Genomic DNA, 19,427 nt, shown 5'->3' with positions numbered 1-19,427 from the left:
CATACGACTTTTGGTCTTTTGGGCCAGGCTAACCTCACTCAGAATGATGTTCTCCAGTTCCATCCATTTACTTGTGAATGATAACATTTCATTCTTTTTCATGGCTGCATAAAATTCCATTGTGTATAAATACCACATTTTCTTGATCCATTCATCAGTAGTGGGGCATCTTGGCTGTTTCTATAACTTGGCTATTGTGAATAGTGCCGCAATAAACATGAGTGTGCAGGTACTTCTGGAGTAACCTGTGTCACAGTCTTTTGGGTATATTCCCAAGAGTGGTACTGCTGGATCAAATAGTAGATCAATGTTTAGCTTTTTAAGTAGCCTCCAAATTTTTTTCCAGAGTGGTTGTACTAGTCTACATTCCCACCAACAGTGTAAGAGGGTTCCTTTTTCCCTGCATCCTTGCCAACACCTGTCGTTGATGGTGATGGCTATTCTAACAGGGGTGAGGTGGAATCTTAGTGTGGTTTTAATTTGCATTTCCTTTATTGCTAGAGATGGTGAGCATTTTTTCATGTGTTTTTTGGCCATTTGAATTTCTTCTTTTGAGAAAGTTCTGTTTAGTTCACTTGCCCATTTCTTTATTGGTTCATTAATTTTGGGAGAATTTAGTTTTTTAAGTTCCGTATATATTCTGGTTATCAGTCCTTTGTCTGATGTGTAGCTGGCAAATATTTTCTCCCACTCTGTGGGTGGTCTCCTCAGTTTAGAGACCATTTCTTTTGTTGAGCAGAAGCTTTTTAGTTTTATGAGGTCCCATTTATCTATGCTATCTCTTAGTTGCTGTGCTGCTGGGGTTTCGTTGAGAAAGTTCTTACCTATACCTACTAACTCCAGAGTATTTCCTACTCTTTCCTGTATCAACTTAAGAGTTTGGGGTCTGATATTAAGATCCTTGATCCATTTTGAGTTAATCTTGGTATAGGGTGATATACATGGATCTAGTTTCAGTTTTTTGCAGACTGCTAACCAGTTTTCCCAGCAGTTTTTGTTGAAGAGGCTGCTATTTCTCCATCGTATATTTTTAGCGCCTCTGTCAAAGACAAGTTGGTTATAGTTGTGTGGCTTCATATCTGGGTCCTCTATTCTGTTCCACTGGTCTTCATGTCTGTTTTGTGCCAGTACCAGGCTGGGAAACCACATTTCCTTTATCCACTTCCAGTCAATAGACACTTAGGTCTTCATTTCTTGTTATTACAAATAGTGCTACAATAAACATGGGAGCATATAGACATGATTTTATTTCTTGTTGGCATGTACCCAGTAAAGCAATTACTGGAGCATACAGCAGTTTTACTTTGTATTTTTTGAGGAATTCCCATACTGGTTTCCATAATGGCTGTAATATTTTGCATTCTCACCAATAGTGTGGGAGGGGTCCCTTTCTACCTGTTATCTTTTTTTTTTGCACTACTGGAGTTTGAACTCAGGGCCTTCACCTTGAGCCACTCCACCATCCCTATTTTTTTTGAAGGTTTTTTTTTTTTTCCTCTGAGATAGGGTCTCGTGAACTATTTTCCTAGGCTAGCTTCAAACCGTGATCCTCCTGATCTCTGCCTCCTGAGTAGCTAGAATTGCAGGCGTGAGCCACCAGTGCCCAGCTATTATCTTTTTCATAATAGTAATGGCTTCTTACTAAAGTGAGACGAGAGTCCATTTTCATTTCCTCGATGACTGGCGATGTTGAGCATTTTTATATGTACTGTTGGTCATTTGTACATCTTATATGGAGAAATTTCTTTGTTTTTTACTTTTTGGCTGTACTGGGGTCTGAACTCAGGGCCTCACACTTGCTAGGGAAGTCCTTTTCTACTTGAGCCATGCCTCCAACCCTTTTTTTGCTTTAGTTATTTTTTGGATAGGGTCTTGTGTTTTTTGACCAGGGCTGACCTCAGACTGTAATCCTCCTACCTTTACCTTCCATGTAGCTGAGATTATAATTGTGTGCCACCACAACTGGTTTATTTGTTGAAATGAGGGGATCTCACTGTCTTTTTTGCCTGAGGTGCCTTCAGTGCCCTCCAGCTGTGATCCTCCCTATCTCTGCCTGCTGAGTATTTGGGGTTACAGGTGTATATAAATTTCCATTTAGATCTATTGCCCATATTTTTGTTGTGTTTATTTTATTTTATTTATTCATTCATTTGCTGTTTAGTTTTTGGAGTTCCTTATATGTTGTGGATATTAACTTCTTGCTATAGAACAATTTGAAAATATTTTCTTCCACTCTGTAGGTTGTCTTTTCTCACTCATTTCAATGTCCTGATGCATTGTTCCTGTTTCCTTCTAGATGGTCCATACTTCCAGATCTTACTTTTAAGTCTTTAATGCATTTTGAGATGAATTCATAACTGATGGATGTAGGGATCTCATTTCATTTTTCTGCCTGTGGATATTCGATTTTGTCACCACTATCATTGAGAAGTTGATCATTTCTCTAATATGTCTTTTTTTTTCAGTACTAGGGTTTTGTGCTCTACCACTTGTGCCATGTTTACAGCCACTTCTACTTTAGGTTATTCTTCAGATAGGGTCTCACTTTTTGCCTAGTGCCAGCCTCAGACCGCAGTTCTCCTACCCATGAACTCCTACATAGCTGGGATCATAGACATGTACCACCATACCTGGCTTGTCAGTCCAGATGACGTCTCACTAACTTTTCCCTAGGCTGGATTCAAACCATGATCCTCTTTATCTCTGCCTCTTGAATAGCTGGGATTACAGCTGTGAGCCACTGCACCCAGCCCAGTGTGTGTTCTTTATCAAAAATCAGTTTACTTCTAGGCTTTCCATTCTGTTCCATTAGTCCATGCGGCTATTTAATTTTTAAAGATTTTTTTTACATATTGGTCTTTTATTCTACTATCATCCTCAACTCTTCTGTGAATTTGAAGCATTTTTTCTAAACTTTATGAGCTCTCCTATTTACACAGTCATGCCATTGGCAATTTAAGACAGTTTTCTCTCTTCCTCTTTAATCTGTGTGCCTTTTATTTCTTTCCCTTAGTTTATTGTAGAGTGTCAGACAGATTTATTAAGAGTAGGCCTCACTGCCTTGTTCCCAATCTTAGGAAGAAAGCATTCAGTTTTCTATTAGTAAGGAACATAATTAGTTGTACATTCTTTTCCATTTATCAAATTGAGTTCCTTTACACTCCTAATTGGCTAAGAATTTCCATCATGAAGTTCTGCTGAATATTGTCAAATGCTTTTTCCTATATCCACTGAGCTGATCATACAGTTTTTGTTAGTGTGTTTACATAGTGAATCATAGTGGTCGACTTTTAGATATTAAACCATCCTTGAATTCTTGGGTTAAACTTCACATGGTCATGACAGATCATTTTTATGTGCAACTCGAGTTGCTAATATTTTGTGTCACAAGCAATATTGGCTGATAGTTTTCTTTTCCCAGAATAGCTTTGTCTGATTTTGGTGTCAGGGTATGCTGGCCTCAGACAGCAAGTTGGAAAGTGTTACCATTTATTCCTTTCTTCAGAAGGGTTTGTATAGTATTTGTACTATTTTTCATTAACTATTCAGTAGAATTCTCTAGTGAAGATATTTGAGCCTTGATAAGTTTATTAATATAAATTTGATTTATTTAATCAATATGCAGATCTATATTATTATTCTATTATTTATTTCTTCTTGAATGAGCTTTGGTAATTCATGTCTTTTAGGACATTTGTTCAGTTTTTTACATGGTTTGAATTATCATCAGTAAATTGTTTGCAATGTTCTTTTTAACTCTTTAGAATCTATGAAGGGTTCTACCATTCTGTCCTGATGGTGACAATTTCTATCTTCTCTGGGTTTTTCTGGTCAGACTGACTGCAGGTTTTTCAATTTTATTGATCTTTTGAAAGACAGCTGTTATTATATTAATTTTTTTCTACTGCTTATCCATTTTCTATTGTGTTGATTTTGCTTTTATTTATTTTCTTTTTTTTTTTGTCAGCTTTGTTTTCAGTTGGCCCTTCTTCTTTTAGTTTCTTAACAAGGAAATTTAGGGTGGTAAGCCTAATATTTCCAATATAGCATTCAAAGTCCACATTTTCCTTTATACTTTTTTGGTTGCATTCTGCGGGATATTTTTGTTTGTTTGTTTTGAGACAGGGTCTCATTATGCAACCCAGGCTCACTGCGACTTGCTTCAGAGCTCATGCTGGCCTCAAATTCACAGTCCTCCTGCCTCTATCTTGAGAGTGCCTGGATTACAGGTGTGAGCCATCATGCCTAGCTACATTCCATGAATTTTGATATGGCATGCTTTCAACATTTGCTACAGATTCTAGACTTTTTTCTCTTATCATTTCTTCTTTAATCGAAAGTTACTATTCTAAATATTCAGGGATTTTTTTTCAGATCTTTTAGTCATTGGTTTTTGATTTAATTCCTTTCACACCGAAGGACATACTTCAGATAATTTCATTTTTAAGAAATGTTGATAGGCCAGGAGCAGTGGCTCATGCTTGTAACAGTTCCTTGGGAGGTAGAAATTGGGAGGATCAAAGTTTAAGAACAACCCAAGCAAAAAGTTAAAGAGCCACCCCCTCATCTCAACAAAATAAGCTGGGTGTGGTGGTGTGCACCTGCAATCCCAGTGAAGTGGGAGACACAGGCAAGAAGAGCTAGGCCAAGGTTGGCCATGGAGAAAAACATGAAGCCCTATCCAAAAAACAACTGAAGCAAAAAAAAAAAAAAAAAAAACCAGAAGTGCTACAACTTTGGCTCAGGCAGTAGAGCACCTGCCTAGCAAGTGCAAAGCCTTGAGTTCAAACCCAGTACTGTCAAAAATAAAAATGTTGAATTTCATTTTGTGGCCCAGAATATATGCTTTAGTGAATATTGCATTTTTATTTGAAAAGTGTGTGTTTTATATAGATTTCAGTTAAGTACTTCATAAATATTAATTTAGGTCAAATTGCTTAAGGTTCTATATCTTTATTGATATTTTTATTTGTTTTATCAACTGCTGAGAGAAGAGTGTTGAAACCCCAAGCTATAATTGTGCAGGTTTTTTAGCTTTTTATCTTTATGTATTTTGGAGCTCTGTTGTTAGCTATATTTGTAGGATAGTTATGTCTTCTTGATAAACTGACCTCAATGCCTTTTTCTATGGTAATTTCCTTGTGTGAAGCATATTTACCTGAGCTTATTAGAGCAAAGCAGCTTTCTTTTTTTATTATGCTTTGTGTAGTCTCCCCGCTATGTTTTGCTTTTAACTTTATCTTATTCTCATTATTATTTTTTGTTACTGAGATTTGAACTCAGGGTCTTGCCCTTGCTAGGCATGCACTCTACCTCTTAAGCCATATGTCCAGACCTTTATTTCTGAATTTAAAACAATTTTTGTTAGACATGTATTTAGGTAGTTTAAACACGCTTTTTTTGACCAGACTGTCTCTTAAAGACAGATGCTTTGTCTTGGTCATCTTTACGGTGTCCTCTGGTAGAGTCTCTCACATGGTTGGAACCCAGTAACGTGTGGAATGAAGGTATGGAGTAGCACATCACAGTGGACAGTGTCCAGCCACACAACGACTGAATAGATGGACAGATTAGCTTACTGCTCCCTGTCCATGAAAACGTACATGAAAGCCATTCGGTTATGACCAGAACACAGGCACGAGTAATCACTGGACTGAGTTCCTTTGGCTGTGAATGTTGAGAAGACTTAGTTTCTATCCCACATCATTCCTCATATGTATTTTGTCTCTCAATTGTTGATGAGTCTTGACAACAAAGTTCTCAGTTTTGGCCCCCAAAGATTGTTACAAATTGGAAATTTAATTTACTTTTGGGCCTTACAAGAAAATTTCTTTTACAGTTTTATAAGGGGGAATGAGGGCAAATTATATTTTAATGCCTTCAATAATATAACAGAGAACACATAAGAAGCAAGAAAATAAAACATTTGAAATCATATTTTATTCACTCTAGTTTTTTCTCAGATAAAATTACATACTGTTTAGGTTATGACAACTGCAAGAGATGTGTTACATTTAACCGCATTAGGTCTTCTTAGTGTGAGAGAAATAGATGAGATCACTAAGAATAATATATTATCTAAGTTTCTTAGAAGACAGGAGTAATTTTAGGTTTTATCCAACAAAAAAATGAAGCAATTAAGATGATACATAACAAAATTAAGTGCAAAAATAATTTAACAAATTTTTACGTGACTGAATAGAGTTTTTGAGGACTTAGGTGATTGATATGCCATGCTGTTTGGGAGTTGTGAGCCTGGGGGTGAAGCTGCAAATCACACATTTGTGTGCAGCCCACAGCTATGGGGAGGTCCTACAAATGTGGAAAATTACTTGTGACCAGGCCATGTCTCAAAAACTACACCGGGTAGTATTGATGACATTGAGGAATTTTTATCAATATCCAGCTTCTAGTTTTGAGACTGGCAGACTTTGAAAGTTGATTTTCTGTGTATTCTGGACATTGACCTTCTTTAGAGAAAATGTGTGAGAACTGTCAGTTAATTAAATGGCAAGAACAGGAATAGCCATAGGACCACTATGTATGTAATGAATACATTTTCCCCTTGTGCTCAAATTCTATCAAGAACCTAGTTATAGCCTAAAATTATTTTACACTAAGAAGTTACTCTTTCATGGAGTAGAAATATTACCAGGCCAGACTTTTTGGTAATATGTCAGACTGAAGTGACATGGACTCTCCCTCTTTTTCTAAGAGCATAGAAACATCTGATAAGAGAAAACAGAAGATAATAGCAAAAGTAATAAAAAAAAAAAAGCAAGCATAAAAGAAAGAGAAATAAAGAAGGAATTCAGTACCAAAATAGCAAACATGGCAACTGACACTATGAAGACCCCAGGAATCCTGCTCAAATATTGATGCAAAAACTGACCTAAGACCAATGAGATTGTAGCCAACATGCACACAACCATCTCCTGGGAACACTCTGAAAACCTGGGTGCACAGGACTCTCACCTGGGTAGGAAGAACAGTCTCTACTGGAGATAAACTCATAATAAAAGATACAAGGTACAGTGAAAAGGTATTAATGAGCTGCTGCAGTGGCTCAGGTGGTCAAGTGCTTGTCTAACAAGTATGAGGCTCTGAGTGCAAACCCCAGTACCACCACCCCCACCAAAAAAAATAAGAAAGTTAGTGGGACAATATAAGTAAAATGACGAAATCAATAAATTAAGAATAATTAAAGAACTAAAGAAAGGAATGGAAGAAAAATGAGAACTTTTAAAATAAATACCTAATGGGCAAAAAACATGGTTGGAAAGTACTTATTTGTGAGGCTATAAATCATTGAGAATATTGAACTCTGCTGTTGAATATTTTAAAGCAGCCATTTTGGCATTATTTAGTACTGACTGGTCAAGTTTATCAAGTTTCCAGATACCTACAGCTTAGGAGTCAATCAATGTGCAGGAATATATTTTAGATAAAGCTTTGTGTTGTCTACTAGAAAGCAAATAAAAGCCTGCTGATAGCAGTGTTGTTCACAACTGCAAATCCTAAGAGCAGTTCAAATTCCTACCTGTTGAGAATAGGAGGATCGAACAAGTTGTAAAAATAGAACAAAAACTCAACAGTAATAAAAATGAATGAATGAAATATACATAAAGGTGGATTTTAGAATCATAATTGAGAGGAAAAATAAGAAGACATGGAAGAACACATATTCTGTGTGTCTATTTTAAAATAGACAAATTGACATACTTCAACCTCATTGCTTTTTGTGCATATTCTTGCTAGAATGTTAGAGTACACTTAATAATGGCCCCCTAAGAACAGACAGAAATGCAATTAGATACCTGAGGACTGTACAAGTTCAAGATGGAGGACAACCATTTAGAATAACTGAAGCAACCGCAGCCAACATCACCACTTGCTTAAAACCCTAGACTTCTAGAACGGTTTCTGAAAGTGAGTGTCCACAAAGGGATCCACATGACATCAGCAGACATCAGCCAAATTTTGATTTTATATTGTTCACTCTTAAAACAAAAACACAATGAAGCATCCAATCTGAGTGACTTCACAGTGTCAGTGGGAAATGTATAGTTAGACAGTAAAATCCAGCTGTTGGATGGAAACTCTAGTGCAAAAGCAAAGGCGACTGGCCTTGTTTTCTGTGCCAATTTAATGGTAGTACTTTCAGACTTTATGCTTTTTGCCTTATTAATAAAACCAACTTTTACTGATAAACAAAAACTGCTTGATGTATGTCGAATTATGTACAGAAAATCCTGATGTTAGCTGAAAATGTAGATTGAAAATACATTTACTACATCAAACCTACTGAACATTGCAGCCTACCTAAAATGTGTTCAAAACACTGTCCAACCTTTCCTGGGGGTGTTTATCATGGGAGGAGGGAAGGCATAAGAAAAGGGGGAATGAGGAGAAATATGGTGGATGAGTTTTATATCCATACATGAAAATAGAAGAATGAAACCTTTCGAAATTATTTTAAGAAGGGGGGAGGGAGAATGATGGAGTGAATAAATGTAAGATATGTTGTAAGTTCATATGTGAATATCACAATCTATCCCCTTGTGCAACTCTTGCATGCTAATGATAATAAACAAAAAAAGAAGAAAATACTTTTCAACCATCATCAATTAGAAAAATTTTAAGTTGAGCCATCACAAGTCAGTACCGTCTATATGTTTTTGTTTTGATTTAGAAATTTAGTTTACAGGATGAGTGAGAACTCTGACAGTGTCAATCAGTCCTTGCTATTGGATTCTTTCTTTTTGTCAAACATGGAGCAAGATTTACAATTTTGAAACAATTAGGAAGCAATCTCCACATGTCCTTTCAAAGACACTATTGAAATGTAAAGCACAACACTGATTTAATAACAGCTTTTCAAAATTAACACTTTTTATATCAAAATATTTATTGTAAGAAGTATCTTCTTTTCTGAGACATTAAATATAAGAAGCTTGCCCTTCAGAATTGAGCTCTGTCAGTTTTGCTCCGTGCTGAGGCTCTGTAGTTGGATGTGTACACATTTAGATCATTATGTCTTTCAGGGAGACTGAGCTTTTCACTTGGCACTCATCAAAAATTCCAAAAGACAATCCTGAATGCCATGACTCCAAATGTTGAATTGCTGAAAAGTCAAAATCCCTAAGGCCTAAAATCCAAAAAATCACAACCCTGAAAGATTAAAATACAGAATGCCGAAATCTTCAAAACTGTTCATTCCTAAGGGGAGGAAAAAAAAAAAAAGCTATATGTGAAGGGTACAAAACTGAATTCTGAGAAAGGGATTGGCAGCCTTGTTAAAGCAAGCATGAAAAGTTTAAAACCAACGGAAAAGTTAGCATTAACCATTAGTAATGAAAAAACTACTGATTCAAAAAATGTGCTTGACTTTTGGTCTGGACAAAAGTTATTTTCCCTAGCTTATATTACTTGTTTTTATCAGCTTTGGGGATCACATATTTAAGCAGCGCACTCCCATTAGCTCTGTTATCCTAATGCCTCTGACAGACGTATGGATGGTAACACTTTCCTAGCTAGGTTTTTTTTTTTTTTTTTTAGGAATTTTGAGAACATTTTTGTCTATCCCAAACTGGTTGAAACCATTGGTTCTTCACTTGATTGAGCCTACACAGGTCTCCAGTGAGTGACCTTTTGATATCAGAGGGTGGACAACTTCTCCCTTAGATCACACACACCATTTTCTGAACGTGGATCCTATGAAAAGCCATGAAGTTCCATTACACATGTGCAGGACACTGATGACTTCACTTTTCCTTACCTCTGATCACTTTTCCCCAACCTCCCATCTCGCGAATGTTTCTAAGCCTGTCCTCAGGAGGCTGACTGGTGTGAGGCTTGTCTCCCATGTGCTTACAGTTGTTGCTCCATGAGTAAATTATTTCTCTTCTGCAAAACTCCTGGCTTCAGTGATGCTAAGGGGCAGGGAAACTATGGGCCCGGTTAGGTAACAGCTTCAGTTTAAAAATGTGTCATTTGTCTCTATGGCATTCCTTCTAGCTGATGAAATTCCAGAAGCCTTTAATGAATTAAAGTCACATTTGCCTGAGGAAGCCCGTGAAGTTACTGATTAGAAAAATGATTACGTGCACAGTAGGATAAGAAGACACTTCTGAAATGGTGTCGCCATTTGATCACCAGTACTGTTTCTGCCAAATTTGTGGTCTGTTTATGAGTGCACATGGAATAGATTTCTGCACACTCCAAAACAACATAAAAGCATGGCACAGAAGATGGGAAAACTTAGTAGAGAATGCTAATGTTGGTGTCTACTGAATCATGGAAGAATTTCAAAATGAATACAAGTGTATTCTTTGAGGAGACCATCCCTTTAAGAGAAAATGAGGAGCTGTTTATCATCATACTTCAAAATATAGCTAGTGATCCTGAAAGTTGGCTAGTTCTTATGGATTCCATACAACTGTCTATAACCTATCCCTGGAATAAACTTCTTCATATGTTGAGTTTTCAGTTTTTTTTAAAAGTTGCTAGTGTTTTTTGTTTTTTTCTCCTGCCAATTAAAATTGTCAGCACTATCTTCACAATTTCTTCTGCTATGTATGTATGTCATCTTTGCCCATTCTGGAAGAATAAATTGTTAAAAGGATTCCAGAGATTTCTGATTTGTTTTTTTATTTTCAAATTTGACTCCATGAAATTTCATTATCCCAGTGTTAACATTGTGTATGTACTTGAAAACATTGAAACATCCTCAATAAATGAGATATCCTTTATGCATTTGTGAAAGATAAAATTTCTCAAGATCTTAGTATTTTGTGCAACTGCATATGCAGTGATTATATGCTTGCATTTTTGATCAATTTCATCAGAGCACTTTAGTTATTCATCATGGTACCTCAGATGGCTTCACTTACGAAGACAAATACACCTGATATTAACCATACTGATATGGGTTTATATATTTCACTTTTCAACTTATTTTTTATGATTATGGTTTTTCTACACCTGCTACTGTCATTAACAAACCTAAGATTTTATGCTTACAAAAATAAGTATGCTATTATTGCCTATTTTTTGTGTAAAATGACCTAGAAAGTATTCTGTCATGTTTTTGTATGTTTCTGAACTAAATCTACTTTGGAAAAGGTAAAAAAAAAAAAGTAAAGATTTTTAAAAATTTATTTTATTTAAAATTATATTTTTGGGAATTTAATCTTTTGGGATTTTACATGTTAGGGATTTTAGGTTTTAGAGATTTTCATATCTCAGGATTTTGACATTTGAGATTGTGGCATTCTGGACTGTGTATGTCGGAAGACTGTGTATTTGGGGAAAATGATCTTTATAATATCTCTATTTCTAGTGATTTTTCTTTGCTCTGAAGTCTATCTACTTTATTGGTATAAATATAGTCACTCTCACTTCTTAAAAAATAATGTTTACATGATACTTTTTTCCATTTTTTACTTTCAAACTATGTGGTTGAATTTGAATTTTCTTATACATGCCATATCATTTGATCATTTAATCCACTATACTAGTCTTTGTCCTTTGATTTTTGTGTTTGGACAATTTACATTAAGGTAATTATTAGCATCTTAGTACTTAATAGGATTTTATTATTTGTTTTCTGTTCATTTCTTCTGGATTTTGTGCCTATTTTTACCTTACTATGAGTTTAATCACTGAATCGATCTTGATTTATTTATAGTGTTTTGGGGTAAATCTCTTTGAATTATTTCATTATGGTTGCTGTTTGTATTAAAATACATACATGTGAGTTTTCACAGTTTACTGGTGTTAACATTTTACTACTTCTGTAAAGTGTGGCAACCTGATTTAAGTCTGAAAGCTTCCCTACTGTTAAAATATCACTGTCTGAAGTGTGAGATGGCAGAATTATTTTTATTTGCAACATCAACTATGATTCATAGAAGTCACGAGTAAAAGATAGTATATTGTGTGTACCATGTAGAGTTTTGCTTTTTCCGTTGTTTCCAGTGCTGTTAGCTTCATTCTTTTATCATTGCCTTACTCTCTTATGTTTTTAAAGTCATTATTTAATGTTAATTCTGCTAGCAACACATTCTCTTAGTGCCTCCTTTGGTATTGAAGAATAATTTCACTGGATATATTGTAAGAAGTTGATAGTTCATTCCTTTTAGCATTTAAAATATAATGCCACTTCTGATTGGCTTTCATAGCCTCAGATGCAAAATCTGATGTCATTTAAATGGATGATCTCACAGGTAATGTGTTGTTTGTTTCTTTATGAGTAATTTTTCTCTATCTTTAGTATAAAAATAGAGTATAATGTATCTTGGTACGGATTTCTTTCAGTTTACCCTTTTTAGGATTCACTCAAATCATGGCTCAGCAGCTCATATCTTTTTGTAAATTTGGAAAGTTCTCAATAATTAGAAAAATTTCCTTCAAACCCAGTTCTTGATTCTCTTCTTCTATGACTCCAATGATACAAATAAAGTATTTTTGTTATTCTTCCACTGGTTCCTAAGGCATTGGGAATTTTTCCCCCAGTCTATTTTCTCTCTGTTGAATTGATTGAGCTAATTTTATTGTTTTGTCATTGGGTTCACCGAGTCTAGCTTCTGTCATATTTACTCTACTACTTGGTCCATCCAGCAAACTTGAAAAAAATTCTATTACTGTATTTCGTCAGTTCTACAATTTTTTTTTGTTAAGTTTTTTTGTTTTATTTTTTCATGTGATTCAAGAGAAATTATCACTGACTGTTAAAGTATTTTTATGGTAGCTGCTTTAAAGATCTTGTGAGAAAATTCCAACACACAGTTTTTTTTTTTTTTTTAATATTTGAGTTGCTATTTTCCTGATATTTATGACTGATAATTTTCTACTCACTTCTGGATATTTTTATCTATCATGTTAAGAGTCTGGGTCTCACTTAAATCTTTTATTTTGGCAGACATTCACTCTTTTTAGGATTAGCATGTGACTCTTGGCTTACTTTCACAAGCTTTGATTCATAGGGAAGTCTACTTTTCAGAGTTTTTAACAAAGTTATTTTGGTCTGATCGGTTTGTCTTATAGCATTGAGGCTACAAGATTCCCTGCTATTGCTGACTGAGAGGAAGAAGGGATTCCTGTAGGGTTTGCCTCCAATTGTCTCCCAGGGAGCGAGGGTAGGTGGGGTCACCTGCTAGGGCCTCTGGGCTACACTGGTGTCTCTAGGTGGGAGAGGAGAGTCTTGGGCTCAATGGGACAAAACATTTTCCTGGACTGGCTTCTTTCTATAGCTGAATTTCCCTGGCTGAAATTTCTTTGCTTCTTTAGTGTGTCTGTGTGAAAGAGACTAGTCTCAGGCCTGGAAAAGAGTAGAATGATTCTTGTGGGTGATTTCTTTTGGAAGACTTTTCTACTCAGTGTCCTTGCTGGTAGTTTTTGGCCAAACTGATATTGTCAAAGCAGTGTTATCCAATCAAGGAGAGGAATGAGCCTACCTGGGTTACCTACTGCTGATTTAGACAAGTGTTGGAAATGATATTATGAGTGTCCTGTCCATGGTGTGGGGTGGGAGACAAAAGATGCTCTTTTGCCATGTCCTTCCTATAGTACTATGATCCTAAACAAGCTCACCTTCTAACCTTAGCATTCAAAATCTTCTTTTCATTGTTTCTGGGTGCCATTTTCTGTGCTTATGATTTGGTTAGCAAGGAAGATAGGGAAAAAGGCATCTATGCAATCTTCAGACCAAAAGTCCCCCATAGTTCTTTGAATCGGTCATTTCTTTCATTATTAGTATTTGACTTTTTGCAGAACCTGATTATACTATAAAAACTCAAGTGCATCTTTTTCTAAATCGTTCAGAAATTGAAGTTTGAAGTCTTCAGGACACAGGCTACTACAAGCATAATTGGCTGAGAATTAACTAAAACTTTCCCAGGGTCAAGTTATGGACTTTGAAACTTGTCTGAAACCTGCATAGAAATTTCTTTTACTTGTTTCCTTCCTGGTGTCACCTATTTTTTTTTTCTTCTTTTTGTATATTTAAAATGTGCACATTATATTTTAATCCATCTTCTTGTTTCTTTTTTATCCATACTTTATAATGTGCTTATTATAATGCATGTTTATGATGGCTCTCTGATTTGGGCACTATCCCACACTCAGGCCCCTATCCTTCCATCATCAGGATATGTGGCTCTAACAAGAGTGAGGGTCGAAGTGGGCAATGGAGACAAGAGGGACAAAGCTGCTTGATGAGCTCAGGTTTAGTCTAGTAACAGCACCAACATTTTTTCCATCGGAGTATGAGGTCCAATTAGTTCACTGCAAGGGATCTTTGTGTATTATTTTTCATGGACTTTAGGCAGTTTTGACTCTAAAAATAGGAAATCATGACATAGAGAAGAAAGGATTTGGTAAATCATGCAGACATTAAAGAATATTAATAGATATTCTTTATCTATTAATTGATAGATGGTGCTGCATTTTGGACTTCGAATGTCCCTAAAGACCTGTGTTACAGGTTTTTTCTCCAGGTTGGTGTTATTGGAAGGTAGCAGAACCTTGTAGATGTGGGGTCTAGTGAGCGATCTTTAGGTAATTGGGAACATGCCTTCCAAGGGAATTGTGGGATCTTACCCCTTCTTATTTTTCTCTTTGCTTCCTAGTCAAGAGGTAAGCGATAATGCTCCATTACATCCATTACATACTCGGATCATACTGAGTTACTTCTTCACAGACCAAAACGATGGGACCCACCAACCATGGACTAGAACTTTCAAAATATGAGCCAAAATAAACCTTTTATTTTTATAAGTTTCTTTTCTCAGATATTTTGTTATAGCAATGGAAAGCTGACTAACACAGTTGGAAAACTCAATACAGATATAAAGGACAAACTGAAAATATCTGAGACATGCTAACACCCCTTGCCAACATTTGCAAATATAAAATTTTATTATTTGCCTTTTGTTTCCTTTTCCATTTTTTATAAGTTCCTTTTTCAGTCCTGGAAAGACATTATACCAATTTATATATGCTGTACATTTTTTGTCATTCTGATTTCTGCTAAAGAACATTTGTAATTAATTGCCATTTTGTGATCTGTCCTGTTTAACTCTGTGACCACATGTTGCTTTTCAGAGTAGATACTTTAATAGTAATATGCACAAAATAAGTGCATCTTAGTGCACTTATTACCTTGCAAATATTAGAAACATTGAGTGCCAATGTTTGTGAGGTATGGCACTAAATTGTTACAAAATCCATTTAAATTATTAAACATTTCCTTCGTTAAAAAGATTGGTCGTTAATGTGAAGTCACATTAAGTCAGATGGCATAGAGAGAATCCTTTGTAAGCCAAGTGCATGCATTCAAATCAACAAATGCCACCATCTTCAAATAACACGTATAAAGTCCACAAGTGTTTGAGGTCTGAACTCTGTTTATTAATAGAAAAAAGACATATGTTCTAAAGAAGTTGTGAGGTGTTCATGTGCTTTTGTCATTTGAGCGATATGCATGTGAAGTGTAAATGAAATTTTATTGATAAAACACTTCTTGGTTCATTTACTTCCTAGGAGATTTTAGACCCGTCTGATCCTTCTCCTCTGTAAGTCAGAATTCAGGGAGGCTGGAATAGACTGGATGTGCAGAAAACTAACTGATTCCCAGCACTCTGAGGAGGGTGTTTACAATGACCAGCCATTTGGAAAACAGAGCAGAGTTTCTCACTCTATCTCACAAAATGGCTGGCCCCAAGTGCCCCACACCAGGCCTGTGTCACTCACACAGTACACTCTTTATAAGGCCAGAGACAAATTTCAACGAGGAGCACTGAGCTGTTTTTCCAAGGGTGGTGTCTGGCTCAAGGATTGGTTACGTGAATGGTTCAACAGTCGGGTATACCTGTGGTTTCTGCTAATTAGCCTGAGGCTGCTCTGGCTGCCTCCTTGGGCTTTTAGAATACATCCAACTTCTCGTCATCATCACAGCTCCAAAGATGGCTTAAATGTGTGTGTGTGGTGAAGTCCAGGGTGCTTTGAACGTGGTGCAGGTATCTGTCTTATTGTGGACAGAGTGGATATTTATTCCCTGGCCTACACTTATCCACTAATGATGGGTCAAGTCATTGGGAGTTCAAATACAGTAATAATTAATCCTGAGGAAGTTTAGCCTAAGTATGGGTTTCCTTTCCTTTAGGACTGACTGTTTCTCCCCAAAGCGGGCAAATGTTTTCATAAAAAATTAAAAATATTTCTACATGCATCTGTCTCTGTCATTCTTCTTTCTGTATTTATCTCTGTGGACACAGAACTGCTTTGGATATTTGAGGGATGTATATGTTTGTGTATGGGTGCATATATATTTATAAACAGGGTTTTACTATAAGAGGAAAAAGATTCCTGGTACAACTGTGGCCGGAAGGGCCCACTTCCCGTAGTAAAGTCTTCTGGACCACACAGAGAACAGCCCATCCAGTCCTCTTCCCCACTTCTCGATTTTATTCAGAAGAGGTCCAATGCAGAAAGTGTTTTTCAGGTGATGTGCAAACTATAATTGCACCCATTTGGTCTGTCTGCAGGGCTCTGTGCATTCAAGAGTTTGCTACAGAGCCAAATAGATATTGTCTAGAAGGAGGAGCACAGAATCAGAAGTCTGAAGACACAGCTGTATTTCCAGGACAAAGAACACAGGCTTGTGGACAAGTCCCTTCAATTTCTCTGCCTCCATTTATATAAAATAGTGATCAGTAAACTATTTTTGTGTGTTGGTTATCTCACCAGGTCTAATTTGACTTCTTAAAACTTTCTCAGGTAAAAATCTGGGAAAAGAATTTAGGAAATATAAATAATTTATGAAGCTCTAGCCATAAAAGAGCCTTACATTCTTAAAATTAAGGAGGCCATTGTGGTTAAAAGGAAGGATCAAAACTGGGACTGTTTTTGCATCAAGAGCACATAGACAACGTGACTAATGGTGTCATATCATTGCAGGGTTGGCCATGTTTTCTCCAAACTCAACAAAAAACTCATGCATTATACATTATTCTTCCTTCACCCTTTCTTTCTTTTTCTATGCCATCTTGTACAGCCAGCCATAAAAATGCAAAATCCCCAGCAATAAATAAACAAAGTTTAAAAAACCATTCATTTCTTCTTTCTTGGAAATCTTCCATTCATTCTGCTTTCCATTTTTTGCTCTCCTAAATTACTTTTAACATGCAAGTTTGCAGTTTCCACAATTGCCCTCAGTTTTTAGCTCTGTATTGATTCTGAAGCAGAACTCAGAATTTCTGCAGTTTAGCTGGCAGAGTGGCTCAAGTTGTAGAGTGCCTGCCTAGCAAGCACGAGGTCCTGAGTTCAAACCACAGTTCCACCAAAAAAAGGAATTTCTGCAATTTATACTCTCTCTCTTCACCCACTCCCATCCTGGACAAATACACAATTCATCCCAGAGCAATAGTGAGCAATGTAGAATTGTCTAAAGAATTCATAGATTAATAAATTAGGGTGTTTATATCACTACCTCTCCTTCAGTAAACAACCTGATAAACCACAATTTGACAACTACTTTTTCCAATAAAATCTATTTAACTTCTGTCCCAGACAATGATTCCTGCCACCCAAATTTCTGTCTTTGCTTCCCTACCATAATTCTTCCACTTCAAGAAGTCTAAGTGTCAGTCTGAGGCTTCCTTCAACTGTGCAGAAGCTTCTGAGGTGTCTAGCAGGGTTTGCTGGAGCCTGTTAGCCTGAGCACATCTCTCCCTGTCTCTGCATTCAGTTCTGTAGGTCGAATAGGCCCCAGGGGCAGATCATGGATATTGGCAAATGCTGTACATCAAGGTTCCCTCCTCCCCCATGATTTTCACAGGGCCAGTTGCTAAACATCTGCCAGAACCCAAGGGGATGATGTGCAAATCTTTAATGACAAGCTGCAGCACGGCTACCCAACAGTAAGAACATACACAGCCATTTTACCCAATAAGTTCACCCAGCTGAGTGACAGTCCCCTTGTTTTCAACCAAGCAGGTGTCTCCTCACAAAAGAAATGTCCCCACAACTTCTAAGTAGCTAAATGTTTCTGCAGGTCTTCCAGAATTGCTTTTATAAGAATTCCAGGAGGAAAATTTTATGACGTGCATCTTTCAAAAATAAAGAGGGATTATTTAAAGTCTTTATATTTTACTAAATTTATTTTTACAGTTTTAGAAATTTTGTCCATAGGGGATAGATTGTTTCTTTAAGAAGTTCATTTTTTTTTATTAAATGGTGCTTTATATTTTTCAACTTTTGTATAGAAGATAAGCCACTATCTTTATTGAGAGGACTGCAGTATTCTAATTAAGTTGAGTAAAAGTTAATAAGGAAGCTTTGGCAAATTCACTTAAAAGTTCAGTTTCAGGGAGGGTAAAAGAAGGACGTTAAGAAGGTGAATATGGTTGATGTACTCTCTATACAAGAATGAACCTGTTGAAATCACCATAAGAAGGTAGAAAGAAGAAAAATAGAGGGCATGAACTATTTCAAGTTATAAAACATATATACATGGAAATGTCACAAGGAAACTCCTGTAGAGAGATCTTAAACAAAAATTGCCCCTTTTCAAAAAAGGAGAACAAATCCTGTCTAGGGGTTGGCACAAGTGGGAGGGAGATGATATAAGGAAAGGGTGACGGGGACAGAATGTAGTGGGAATATTATGACTCAGGTATGAAAATAGGAAAATGAGACCTGTTGAAACTATTCCAGGAATGGACGGTGTGGGGATGAAAGAGAGTGGAAGGAGTGAATTTAACAAAGAATTTAACTTTTGTAGATGTCACAATGTACCCTTAGTACAACAGTAATATAATAAAAAACAAATATGTGAAAGAAAGCTAAAAAAAAGGCCATTTCAGAACTATTAAAAAGTAAAAAGTGTTTCTCAGCATTCAGGAAATATGGCTAATGGGGTTAAAACGGTAACATGACCAGAGTTGGGCAAATTGAGACAGATCTACGGATGGGAAAACATGGCTTGAGAAGTCCCTACAACTGATGGGATGTACCACTTCATCTCTGCACGTATTTCTTCGTACTTCCAGGAAGAGCTGGACAAAGTAACCTGCTACTTAATTAATCAGGAGAAAGCAAATATACAAACAAGTTTTGATAGAGTTCACATTTCCAATTAGAGTAGGAAAAAAAGAGAACTTGGTGTGAAATACACCTCTGGTGTTCTTGAGTCAGGCAGCTCAGGAAGCCAATATCACCTAAAATTTGGGGCATAGCAGAAGATAATTATACTTTATCTGTAAGTATAATTTTTTGAGGGGAGGCAGCAGTGGGGATTTGAACTCAGGGCCTCATGCTTGCTAGGCAGGCGCTCTACCAGCCCACAGAACCACTTTAAAAAAGATGAATCCACAATGGCATCAAAAGTGCCAAGTGATTAGACAGCTGGCACCAAGTTGAGCAGT

Source organism: Castor canadensis, chromosome 9 (genome assembly GCF_047511655.1).
Source record: "Castor canadensis chromosome 9, mCasCan1.hap1v2, whole genome shotgun sequence".
In the NCBI taxonomy this organism is placed as follows: Eukaryota; Metazoa; Chordata; class Mammalia; order Rodentia; family Castoridae; genus Castor; species Castor canadensis.
The sequence above is the reverse complement of the archived record's forward strand: the minus strand, read 5'-3'. Positions refer to the sequence as shown.